Genomic DNA, 11,661 nt, shown 5'->3' with positions numbered 1-11,661 from the left:
TGTTGTTCTTCAGGCTAGTTGTGGAGGATGTTGCTTCACTGGCCCAAGCAGGCACCATCATTGCACTCTTCCAGGGCGAGGCAGATCAGTCTCTGGCTTCTGGATGGCTGCTCACGGAGGCTGCTGGCCGCTCACGCTGGCTACCAGCTACACATGGTAGCCCATGGCAACACACTGCAGCAGGGGACTGTAGCCTACGCCGTCGCCGGCGACCCACAGCAGCCCATCTCCAGGTTGAGCTGTTGTTCAGCATCTTAGCTGTAAAGGGCAGTGTCACTGGCTCTCATATGTGGGATCCGAACTGAGGCCCTCTGGTGTCCCAAGCCAGTTCTTAACCAATGCACCACTCGGCTGGCCCTTGTTATTACTTCTCTTGTTGATGATAGCCATTCTAACAGGTGTGAGGTGGTAACTCATTGTGGTTTTGATTTGCATTTTCCTAATAGCTAGTGAAGTTGAGCATCTTTTCAGATACTGTATTCCCCCATGTATAAGACGCACCATTTTTTGAAAAATTTGGGGTCTGAAAACTGGGAGTGTCTTATACAGTGGTTGTATGAGTGCAAAAAGAAGCATGGAAAAAAGTGGAAAATGCAAGTAAAAAAAATCTACAACCACTGTATAAGACACACCCAGTTTTTAGAACCCAAATTTTTCAAAAAAGGGTGCATCTTATACATGGGGAAATACGGCATCTGTTGGCCATTGTATGACTTCTTGGAAGAAGTGTCTGTTCAGGTCTTCAACCCATTTTTTAGTTGGATTGTTTGATTTTTTTCTTTGTTGAGTTGTATGAGTTCTTTATATTTTTTGGATATTAGCCTCTGATCAAAGGAATTGTTTGCAAATATCTTCTCCCATGTGGTTGGTTGCCTCTTTGTTTTGTCAATGGTTTCTTTTGCTGTGCAGAAGTATTTTAGTTCGATATAATCCCATTCATTTATTTTTGTTTTTACTTCCCCTGCCTTTGAGGTAAAATTTACAAAGTCCTCTCTGAACCCAAAATCATAAGTTTAGTACCTATGCTTTCTTCTACATAGCTTATTGTTTCAGGTCTTATGTTTAGGTCTTTGATCCATTTTGAGTTAATTTTGGTATATGGTGACAGCAGTCTAGTTTCATTCTTTTGCATGTGGCTTTCCAGTTTTCCCACCAGCATTTATTGAAGAGGCTTCCTTTCCTCCATTGTATGTTCTTGGCTCCTTTGTCAAAAATTATTTGCTCACATATGAGGTGTGATCACAAAATAAGGTGAATGTTTAAATTAAAAAAATTATTACAGTAAAAGACATATTGCCATTAATACCCCTCAAGATACTCACTCTCACTTCACACACACTTATCCCATTGTTCTTGCCACTTTCTGAAGCAGTTCTGGAAGTCCTCTTTCATGAGTGTCTTTAGTTGCACTGTCATGGCTGCCTCGATGTCCTGAATCAATTCAAAACATTTACCTTTCGTGATCATTTTGACTTGGGGGAAGAGCCAGAAGTCGCACAGTGCCAGATATGGTGAATAAGGTGGATGAGGACACACTGTTATGTTTTTATTTGACAGAAATTGCTGTACCAGAAGCAATGTGTGGCATGGAGTGTTGTCATGATGGAGGATGATTTACGGCACATTTGAAAACACATCTTCTCTCAACCATAGCTCACACCCGGCTGACTGCACCGAACAAGTTGAAACTTGTCACACACTGTTACTAAGGTTCATTGTGCCACTTCTCATATTGAAGATCACTGCCTTTCCGTTGGATGGCACTCGGCAGCAGCATTCACCATATTTTTTTTTCACAACTTGTATATGTGGTTTTATTTCTGGGTTCTCAGTTCTATTCTGTTGGTCTGTGTGTCTGTTTTTTTTGACAGTGCAATGCTGTTTTGATTATTGTTGCTTTGTAGTATAATTTGAAGTCAGAGAGTGTAATGCCTCTAGTCTTGTTCTTCTTTCTCAGGCTCTTTTGTGAGTCCATACAAATCTGATTTTTTTGTTGTTGTTATTGTTCTGTTTCTTTTTAAAAATGCCATTGGGATTTTTATGGGGCTTGCATTAAATCTGTGTATTTCTTTGGGTAATATGGCCATTTTAACTATGTTGATTCTTTCAATCCATGAACATAGAATATCTCTCCATTTCTTTGTGTCTTCTTCAATTTCTTTTAATAATGTCTTACAGTTTTCAGTGTATAGGTCCTTCATATCCTTTGTTAAGGTTATTTCTAGGTATTTTATTCTTTTTGTCAAAACAACAAATTATTATCTCAAGTTTCTATAGGTTAGGTGGTCAAGAGCAGCTTAGCTATGTGGTCTGGCTCAGGGTCTTTTGTGAGGTTGCAATCAATATGTCAGCTGGGAATGTAGTGATCTGAGAGCTTGACTGGGCTAGAGTATCCACTTCCAAGCTCACTTACATGGCAGGAGGCATCAGTTCCTCACCACATGTGGCTTTCCATATGGCAACCTGAAAGTTGGCTTACCCCTGAGTGAGAGGTCCAAAAGAGTCTCTGAAGTCATACTATCACTTCTGCTTTTTCCTATTTATTGGAAACAAGTCACCAAGTCAAGCCTACATTCAAGGGGAGGAGAAATAGTTTCTGTTTTTTGAAGGGAATGTCGAAGGGTTTTTGAACATATTTTAAATTGCCACCAAGCTCAGTATTATAAAATTATCAGTTGTCTACCGATTGATCAATAGATTCAATGCATCCTTTTGCCTTAAGTGTAAGTTTTGTATATATTTTTCTTAACAATTAGATTTATAAGAATTATGGTGATGGAAAGAGAACTGACTCTGGGTGGTGAACACACAATGTGATATATAGATGATATATTATAGAATTGTACGTCTTAAATCTATGTAACTTTGCTAACAATTGTCACTCCAGTAAACTTTAATTAAAAAAGAATTTTAAACTTCTTAAATATTAAGCAATTTTAAAAAGTATTTAGCAAAACTAAATAATATTTGTGTAACTCTAGGTAATAAAAACTATAAGCAAGAAACAATAAACACAAAATTCAGGATAAGAATTACCTCTAGAGCAGTGGTTCTCAACTACAGGTGATTCTGGTTCCTAGGAGACAATTGGCAATATCTAGAGACATTTTTGGTTTTCTTGTCTGAGAAGTGCTATTGGCATTCTAGTGGGTAGAAGCCAGGGATACTGATGAACTTTCTACAATGCACAGAACAGCCCCCACAGCAAACAATTATCCAGTCCCAGACAGCAGTAGTGCTGAGACTGAGAAACCTTGGGAAAGGGGGTGGGTTTGGGGTGGGGCACATAGGGAACAAAATAGCAATGTTCATTTTCTTGAATTCATTCAGTAATGCAAACACAGGGATACATTTTATAATGACTTAAATCACATATATAGCATACAGATTTTTTGTGTGTTTACTCAGTACTTAAACACAATAAAAAAGAAAAGTTGTTGAATCGACAGAATTTTGGTCTCATGGGGTATGGAAGGCTGGGGATGAATGCCTACCTGTTTTGAATAATTAGATAAATGGTGGTATCCTTTCATGCTACATTTTTTCTTTGTCCTAAGATAAAAGCCTGCCTAGAACATCTCTCTAGACTCTTAGCATTTTATTGAGATGGATACAGCTCTTCAACGTTAATAATACTTTGAAGATGACCGTAAATTCAAACTGCATTTGCGAACTCTGACAAATCTCTTAACTTGGCGATTTGTAAGTCAGTGTTTGTCTTTTCAAATCCTGCTGGCCATAAGTCATTGCTCCACCTCGTCTCAGGGAGGGTCAAAAGAGTTAATCCAACAGTGAGGCAGAGACCTTTTAGCACTGGAAACATCAAGTGAGCAGAGGCCTCCAAGATGTCATAGCTCAGGCGCCCCATTAGCTGGCTTCAGCGCCCTCCCAGAGCTCGCTGGCAGCATGAGTCAGCGTCAACCAGCAGACACTGGGCAGGTGAAAGCAATTCACTCTGAGCCCAAAGCTCAGACCAATCAGATTCTCTAGGGGGCGGGCCTAGAGCATCTCTAGCCTCACTCTGAACTCCCGCATAAGTTCGTGGTTACCCTTGGCTTTAAATGAATGAAAATCAAGTCTTCCATGATTAAAAACAAATGCTGTATTTGGTGCCACAGTTGCACAGAGCTGAAGGTCTGCTATGTATATCTTATACTGGAATGAACTAGAGGAGACAGAGTAAGAGATGGAATTTAAGGAAACATGTGATCTTTTTTACTTTTAGATTATGCTCTGATTTTCCCCTTAACCATGTAGTTGAATTTTCACACATGATAACAATATTTTCCTTGCAGCAGATGGGGCCTTTTATGAAAGGGGTTTTGCACCTTATTTTGTCTTTCATATGTCTAAAAATTATACATAAAAACCCCAAATGTGAGCAATTCACCTAAACTCTGCCAACCCTTTGTGTTTTTAAACAGCCAACCAGGAGGCAGTGGGGGCTATTCAAGTCTTAAAAGTGTGTAATGACCCCCATTAAGGAAATTTGAAATGCTGTCCAATCTTAGAGAACCCCAAATTTTCTTTTTCTTTTTCTCTTTCTTTCTTTCTTTCTTTCTTTCTTTCTTTCTTTCTTTCTTTCTTTCTGCGGTGTGTGTGTGTGGGGGGGGACTGTCCAATACTAGCTTTGGGCACAGAAGGATTACATGTTGTGAGTCCAAAGGTCGAGCCTAAAACAGCTCAGCAGAAGATGGAATTTTCTCAATGTTTGTCCTATTTTAAAACTTGTCATTTTAAGCATATTTTAAAATGGGACTCTGAATAAAATTCTTGTAGTAAAGTCAGCAACCTTGGCCTTCATCTCTTATGATTCTCCTCCAGGATTTCAGCAGAGTTTTGGAAAGCTAAATATATAAAAGATTAAAAATGTTGCTCATCTTTTCATGTGTCTGTTGGCCATCTGTATGTCCTCTTTGGAGAAATGTCTGTTCAGGTCCTCTGCCCATTTTTAAATTGGACTGTTTGTGTTTTTGATGTTGAGTTGTATGAGTTCTTTATATATTTTGGATATTAACCCCTTACTGGATATATCAGTTGCAAATACCTTCTCCCATTCAGTGGGTTGCCTTTTTGTTTAGTGAATGGTTTCCTTTGCTGTGCAAAAGCTTTTTAGTTTGATGTAGTCTCACTTGTTTGTTTTTGCTTTTATTTCCCCTGCCTAAGGAGACATATCCATAAAAATATTGCTAAGAGTGATGTTGAAGAGTTTGCTGCCTGTGTTTTCTTCTAGGAGTTTTATGGTTTCAGGTCTTACATTTAAGTCTTTAATCTATTTTGAGTTTATTTTTGTGACTGGTATAAGAAAGTGGTCCAGTTTTATTTTTTTGCATTTATCTGTCTAGTTTTCCTAACAGCATTTAAGAGACTGTCTTTTCCCCATTGTGTATTCCGGCTTCTTTTGTCATAGATTAATTGACCATGTAGGCATGGGTTAATTTCTGGGTTCTCTGTTCTGTTCCATTGATCTATGTGTTTGTTTTTGTGCCAGTACCATACTGTTTTGATTACTATAGCTTTGTAGTATACTTTGCAATTAGGGCGTGTGACAGCATTTGGTTCCTGGCAGGGTGTCAGACCAAGGCCCCAATTTTTCCCTGGCAGTTGACCCTCTCCACAAGCAGCTCTCAACATGGTAACTTGCCCCTTCAAAGCCAGCAAGAAGAGAGAGGGAGACTCCAGCACAGTGGGCCCTCCAATTACAGAATTACATACATGTAATCGCGTATATCCTGTCACATTTGCCATATTAAATCTAACCTTTCTGTTACTTAGATGTAAGTCACAGGTTCTGCCTATACTCAACCAGAGGGGGTCACACAGAATGTGAGCACCGGGAGGTGGGGATCATGGGGGCCACCCTAGAGTATGTGTGCCACATCAGCTACTTCTGAGTTGGTCCCTGATAATTAGTTCATTCAACGTACATCTACTGGGCATTTGCCATAGTTAGACCCTGTGGTGGGTGCTGTAGCATACAAAGAATAAAAACCATGGTCTCTGCCCCTGGAAGCCCCCAGACAAGTGGGGGATGCTGGTTTCTTCCCATACTTCAGTTCTGCTGTCCTGTGTGTGACTATCTTCCTCGCACATGACAGCTGGGGCTGAGCCTGCATTCAGCCCTCCTCTCTACCTGGGGCTGCTGGGTTGGTTGGGAGCCCCTTGGCCTTCAGAGTGTGGTTTCCTGATGACCCCTAAAGCTTGCAGCTCCTCCTGTTTGTCACCTGTGGCTGGGCTGCTCCAGCTCAGCGCTGACTCTTTTCCCTACAGCCAGAGAGCCCTCTGCAGAATCCATCAAGCTGCTTTCTCATCACCTTTTCCAGAACCTCTGCTGGGGTGGTGGTCAGGGTGGGGAATAGGGAACACTGCACTGGCTTTGGAGACTTCTCTAGACCCTGTCCACCCTTGGAAGTCATCTCTGTCTTTGGTTAGGTTCCCCAGAGGTGGAGCCATGTGAAGGTCATTTTGAGGAAAAACTCATCCTAAGGCAGAGGGAACTTGGGTCTGGGCTGGGGGAGACCAGGAGGGTGTGGGATTCAGCCAAGCCCCATGGAGGGGAGCTCTGGAGCCCCCCACACCTCGGAGGCGTTAAACTCAGAGCAAGGGACCTGGGAGCCGTCTATTCCTGTCCCCATGAGTTGGTGAAGGGCTGCCCCAAGGTGCTGTCTATTCCCCATGCTCCCCACCCTCCTTTCTGCAGGCCAAGCAGGTTCCAGTGGTTTTTAGACAAAGAGAGATGGATACTACATCTGAGTAGAAAGACTTGGGGAGCTGGTGTGCATAAAACATGGTGCAGAAATCCAAGGGGGCATGGCCAGATCACTGGAAGCATTGCCCTCATTCAGACCTCCTCAAGTTTCAGCATTTCAGTTGCCCTTCTGTTTTCTGCCTGAACCCTGACCAATACCTGCCTGGTAATTAATGGCCCAACTTTGCATGTCACTCTAAAACCATATTTAAATTTCTCCCATGTCTGAGTTCTAACTTGTTCTTTAGACCAAGATTTTGCAACCTCAGCACTGTTGACATCGGGGCCAGAGAATTCTTTGTGGTGGGAACTGTTCTGTGCATATGCAATATTGCGATTTATAAGAAATATGTATTTGGTCATTGAGATGACCAAAATATCTCTCTCATATATATTTGGTCTTCTTTCACAGTCGCTGGCTCTTGACTCCCCAAGCCCTTGGAATTTCTTGAGCAATAAGCATCAGTAGGCAAAGGGCATGCAGACAACATGAAGAGGAGGCCACATGGGCCTTTAGTGCTCAGGTGGTGCAATCCTTTGCTCTTCTGTGTCCAGTTCCCCTTCGGGGCACAGATCTGGGTTTCCTTGCCCCTCCGTTTCACATATTTAACTTCCTCTTTTTATACATCTTCAGCAGTCACCTGTGAAAAAAGTGGTTGGTTAGGAGATTTCATTTACATATTTTCAAGTCATTCCCAGCAAGGCACTCCCCTGTCTCTACCCAGGCCATGGAGGTTTGCTGAATTTTTTACTTTTCAAACATGCTGCTATGGATTAGAAACTGATAATAACACCTCAGTTTCTTTTACTAGAATATAGAGAATCTATTCTTTTGGTAGACAATATTTTAAAAATGTTTTAGAATTTTTGACTAAGAGAAACTAAATTGTAAAAAGATTAGGTTCCAAAGTGTACCACTTAACACTGAATTATATGTTGGTGCATCCTTTCTTCGTTCCTGCAAAAATCTTTGAAATTTTTATTTGAAAATTTGTTGGAAAAACTTTGTTGAGGTTCTAATATACGGCAAGCATTATATCCAACACTGGGGCTCAGAGATGACTACAAAACTGCCCCTATCCTTTAGTGCATTATAATCTATTGGGGGAATCAGAAATACAAATGTCCTTTAGCACAATAGGGAGCTCTAGGGCAGGAAGCAGTGGATAAGAGCTCAAGCAATGGCTTTTAAATATCATGAGAATGATTTTCACAATCAGGCTGGGGTGGACAAAAAAATTTCAAATGTAAAAAAACTACCAAAATAACAATCTATAATAAAGTTTGGAAAATGAGCCCCAATGAAACATAAAGGAGACAAAAAGACAGAAGGAAGAAAGGAAGAAGTTGGAAACTGTTAGACATTTGAGTTTTGAACCTAACGACTATTCTCGCTCTCTGAAAGTTCCATCGGCATGTCCACTGTCACATCCCGTGTTGAAGGTTGAATTATCTGAATTATGATCCTGACCGTCTTCACTGCTCAAAAGAAAAGCCAGTTTTTCATTTGGAATAAATCAATGGCTTCAAGTGTGAATTTATTAGAACATTGCAGTGTGTAATGCAGCAACTGGATTCACAATGACTTGGTCAATTAATGTGCTTGTGAAAACAATAAGGGTTCATTTCCACCCCACCTATCAGCCCAAGTTGACATTGATCCTAACCCTAAATTAATTATCCCACTTGTAAAACTAAGCGCTCAGGTCTCCCCCTTGCTGCTTTGGTTGTATCTCCATAGCCTTTCATCACTTGATGAAATTACTCCAGTATTCATGGCCAGCGTGTGGAAAGTCACAGTTTTTGTAGTTCTTATTTCCAGAACCTTGTCATCCCCACAACTTTAATCAGGCCCAACATTTGTATGCTTTTTAGCACATTCTCTCCGATACGCTCAAAAACCAGGCAGGGCAGTATATTTAAAGACTCCAATCCCCCAACTTTGCAAGCAAATAGAAACCATTTCCTTAATAGAAAAGTTCAAAAGAGTGAATCCCTTTTCTTCGTTTTTCCTTGGAGGCTGCACCTTTATAAGTGGCTTGGCCGGATGCCCTTTAAATTAATAGCACACTGAGAAAAGTCTCTTCTGTGGAAGAAAATGTCAGCAGCATCAAATGTGACTTAGAGTTCCCTTTTTTCTCAAGTATGCATATGAGTCGGTTTTGGAGGTGCAGGGTCGGGGTGAGAGGGGCTGTGTTTTCCCTGGGCGTGGATTGGGGCCAGCGTTCTGGAGGAACTTTTCTCATGCCGAGCTGGACATCACGGCGAACTTGGATCCCCCTGTGCTGGGGCCTCCAGTCAATTCTGGACGGATGCTTTTTACTTCACATTTAAGCTCCTTTAGTCTCATTTCTAGGCATCCAATTGTACTTGTCTCTTCCGGGCAGTCCTTGAGGTAAACACCTGGTGTTTCATTTGAAGAGCTAGAACCTGAGCCCTCTTCACCAGCCTCTGCATTTGGACTCTGCAGCTGGAAAGCATGTTTGCTCACGTTGCATTTTTACCATACAGGAAATCCTCTGGGGAATTCGGGGTACATGTGGTACCTTTGAAGTACCACAAGCAATTTTCTCTTTCCTACTTTCTACCGTGTTTTGTTACATTATTTTAATTGATGTATTTTGTCTGATGTATTATATTAGGAGAGCTTGAAGGATGATGTGTTTAACATACAGTGTCTCTTATGGTTAAATTTCTTTGCAGAAACACAATGCCTCAGTTTTGACTCTGCTCACTACCCCGGTGCTGGGTTACAATGACGCAAAACAATGCTTTGCGTGTCGTGCAGGAGAATCACTCAGACACCCCATTTCTCATGTTCCTGCCCCAGAGCTGGAAATTCATAACTCAAATTTGTTTCAAGTTTAAAAATTCTAATATTTATGGCACATATTTCCTCCCTTTATGAGTCCTGCATGTCTAGTTAAGCCTTTGATGATAGAAATTTCTATGTTCACTCATATACAAACGTAGTTTGTGAGTAGTGACAGACCTCTTATTATTTAATGATGGAAGGGCACCCTAGCTCTGATAAAATTGATCTAATTAGCATGTCATTTAAGCCCAAGAAAGGTAAAGATTAATACCAATCCTTCTAAGCTGCACTTTCATATTGGTTTAAATTTCATTTAATGGTAATTCCTTGAAACTTAAAGACACTGATTTTTCCTTACTTCTTTTTATCTCCGTCGTGCTTGCAAGTATGAAATGTCCAGAAACAACTGTAGGGGTCTCTCTGCTTTGTGATATGTTCCAGAGGAGAAAAATGAGAAAGGCCTCTTTCCTTTGCCACTAATATTTAAAGTCCGACCAATTTACAAAGTCCCGGGAAGGAGTCTTAAGAATAAAAGCACACATTTTCTTAAACCATCAGATTTTGATCTGAGAGAGAACAGCAAGAAGATACAGCATCAAATACTATTTTAGAAATGATACATACATATGTGAATAGAACAATTCTGTCTTTTCTGGACATTTTGAACATTTCTTTTGGAATTTCTATGCGTTGCATTTTTTTGTGCAAGTGATAGATGTCCCCTTTTTTTCCTTTTCTTACTTCCCTTTTCCCCTTTAATATTTAAATTGTGCTTAAATGAACCCAGAAACATGCATTTCTCGATAACATCGTCAAATAATGAATTTATGATGATCTTTCTGCTTTGTGATCAGAGAATCTCTGACCTTTGAAAAGGTGGAATAGTTTTTGCTGTTTTAGTGAAGCACAAGCAAGGGACCCAATCAGCCAATTTATGTTTGATCTTATCTCAAGCATGTCAGAGTTGATTCATCCAACCAAGATTAGGGTGAAAGAGGGGTAGGGAATTGCTGAAATTGGAACAAGTGAGGGTTGTTTTCAGGCTGAATGGTATACAAAATCCATAAAGAAGTCTTATACATATTTTCAGCATAATAAATAAAATTCAGAGTTTGGTATAAGAGGTTGACATGAAATATAATTTGGACCGCACAGCACAAAAGACTCTGGAATGCATGAGATGAGTGGACGTGAGTAGTTTTATGTTCACCGAGCTGAAAAATGGCCACTCCTGTTTGTGTTCTAAGAAGAGGTGCTTCTGGTTCCATCTTTTAGGGGTTTAAACCTACACATATCAGGGGAATTCTAGTCCTCTGAGAAAACATAAAAGTTGTTTGATTTACAGTGGCAGCATTATTTGTTATCAAACCTCAGTCCAATTAGGATCCTATTAGTCATTTGGTGCCTTTTCTAGGATTTGCTAGAATCAAGTATTCTACTGGGGACCCTTCTCTGCAGCCCAGAAGTAACCATCTCTTGGACCCCAGTTGTCCTGCAGCTCCTCACACCACTGCACCCCCAGCCTGCCCTTCTGTTTAGTTGTCCAGACGCAGAACCATTCCATGGGCTTCTGTAAACATCAACTGGCAAAGCTTCTGGCTACATGTTGAGTGTGTCCAGGAGCTCTCACAAGAGCAAAAGAAGGAACGTAAGAGTCAGGGTTATTGGCGGGGAGGGAGGATGGAGGAAGGAAGCTGGTGCAGCACTAGGATACATGCCAATCCGAGTTGTGTTTTTGCTGGCAGTCCCTTTTCTTCCTTTGCCCTCTGCCAGTGCATCGACCCTGACACCCTGCCTAGTGCGCTACGGCGGAGAGATGGTTCCACAGAGGATCTAAGCTCATGCGTTTCCAAGCATGCTGATGAGTTTTTATCAGTAAGTTTGTCTCTGTCCAAAAGTATTGTAAAGGTAAAGTGCTGTTTGTTCTGCTAAAGAGATACAAGTCTGTTCTTGATTTCACCAAGGACAGTTCAGTTTTTCAATGAGTTTAATGAAACATTCATTTATTAAAACATAGCTATTAAATAACTGAAAGAGATTAGCATATATTACATACACACACACAGTAATACCTTGGTTTGCGAGCATAGTTCATTCC

Source organism: Hipposideros armiger, unplaced genomic scaffold (genome assembly GCF_001890085.2).
Source record: "Hipposideros armiger isolate ML-2016 unplaced genomic scaffold, ASM189008v1 scaffold_155, whole genome shotgun sequence".
NCBI classification, from domain to species: Eukaryota; Metazoa; Chordata; class Mammalia; order Chiroptera; family Hipposideridae; genus Hipposideros; species Hipposideros armiger.
This window is presented reverse-complemented; position numbering follows the sequence as displayed.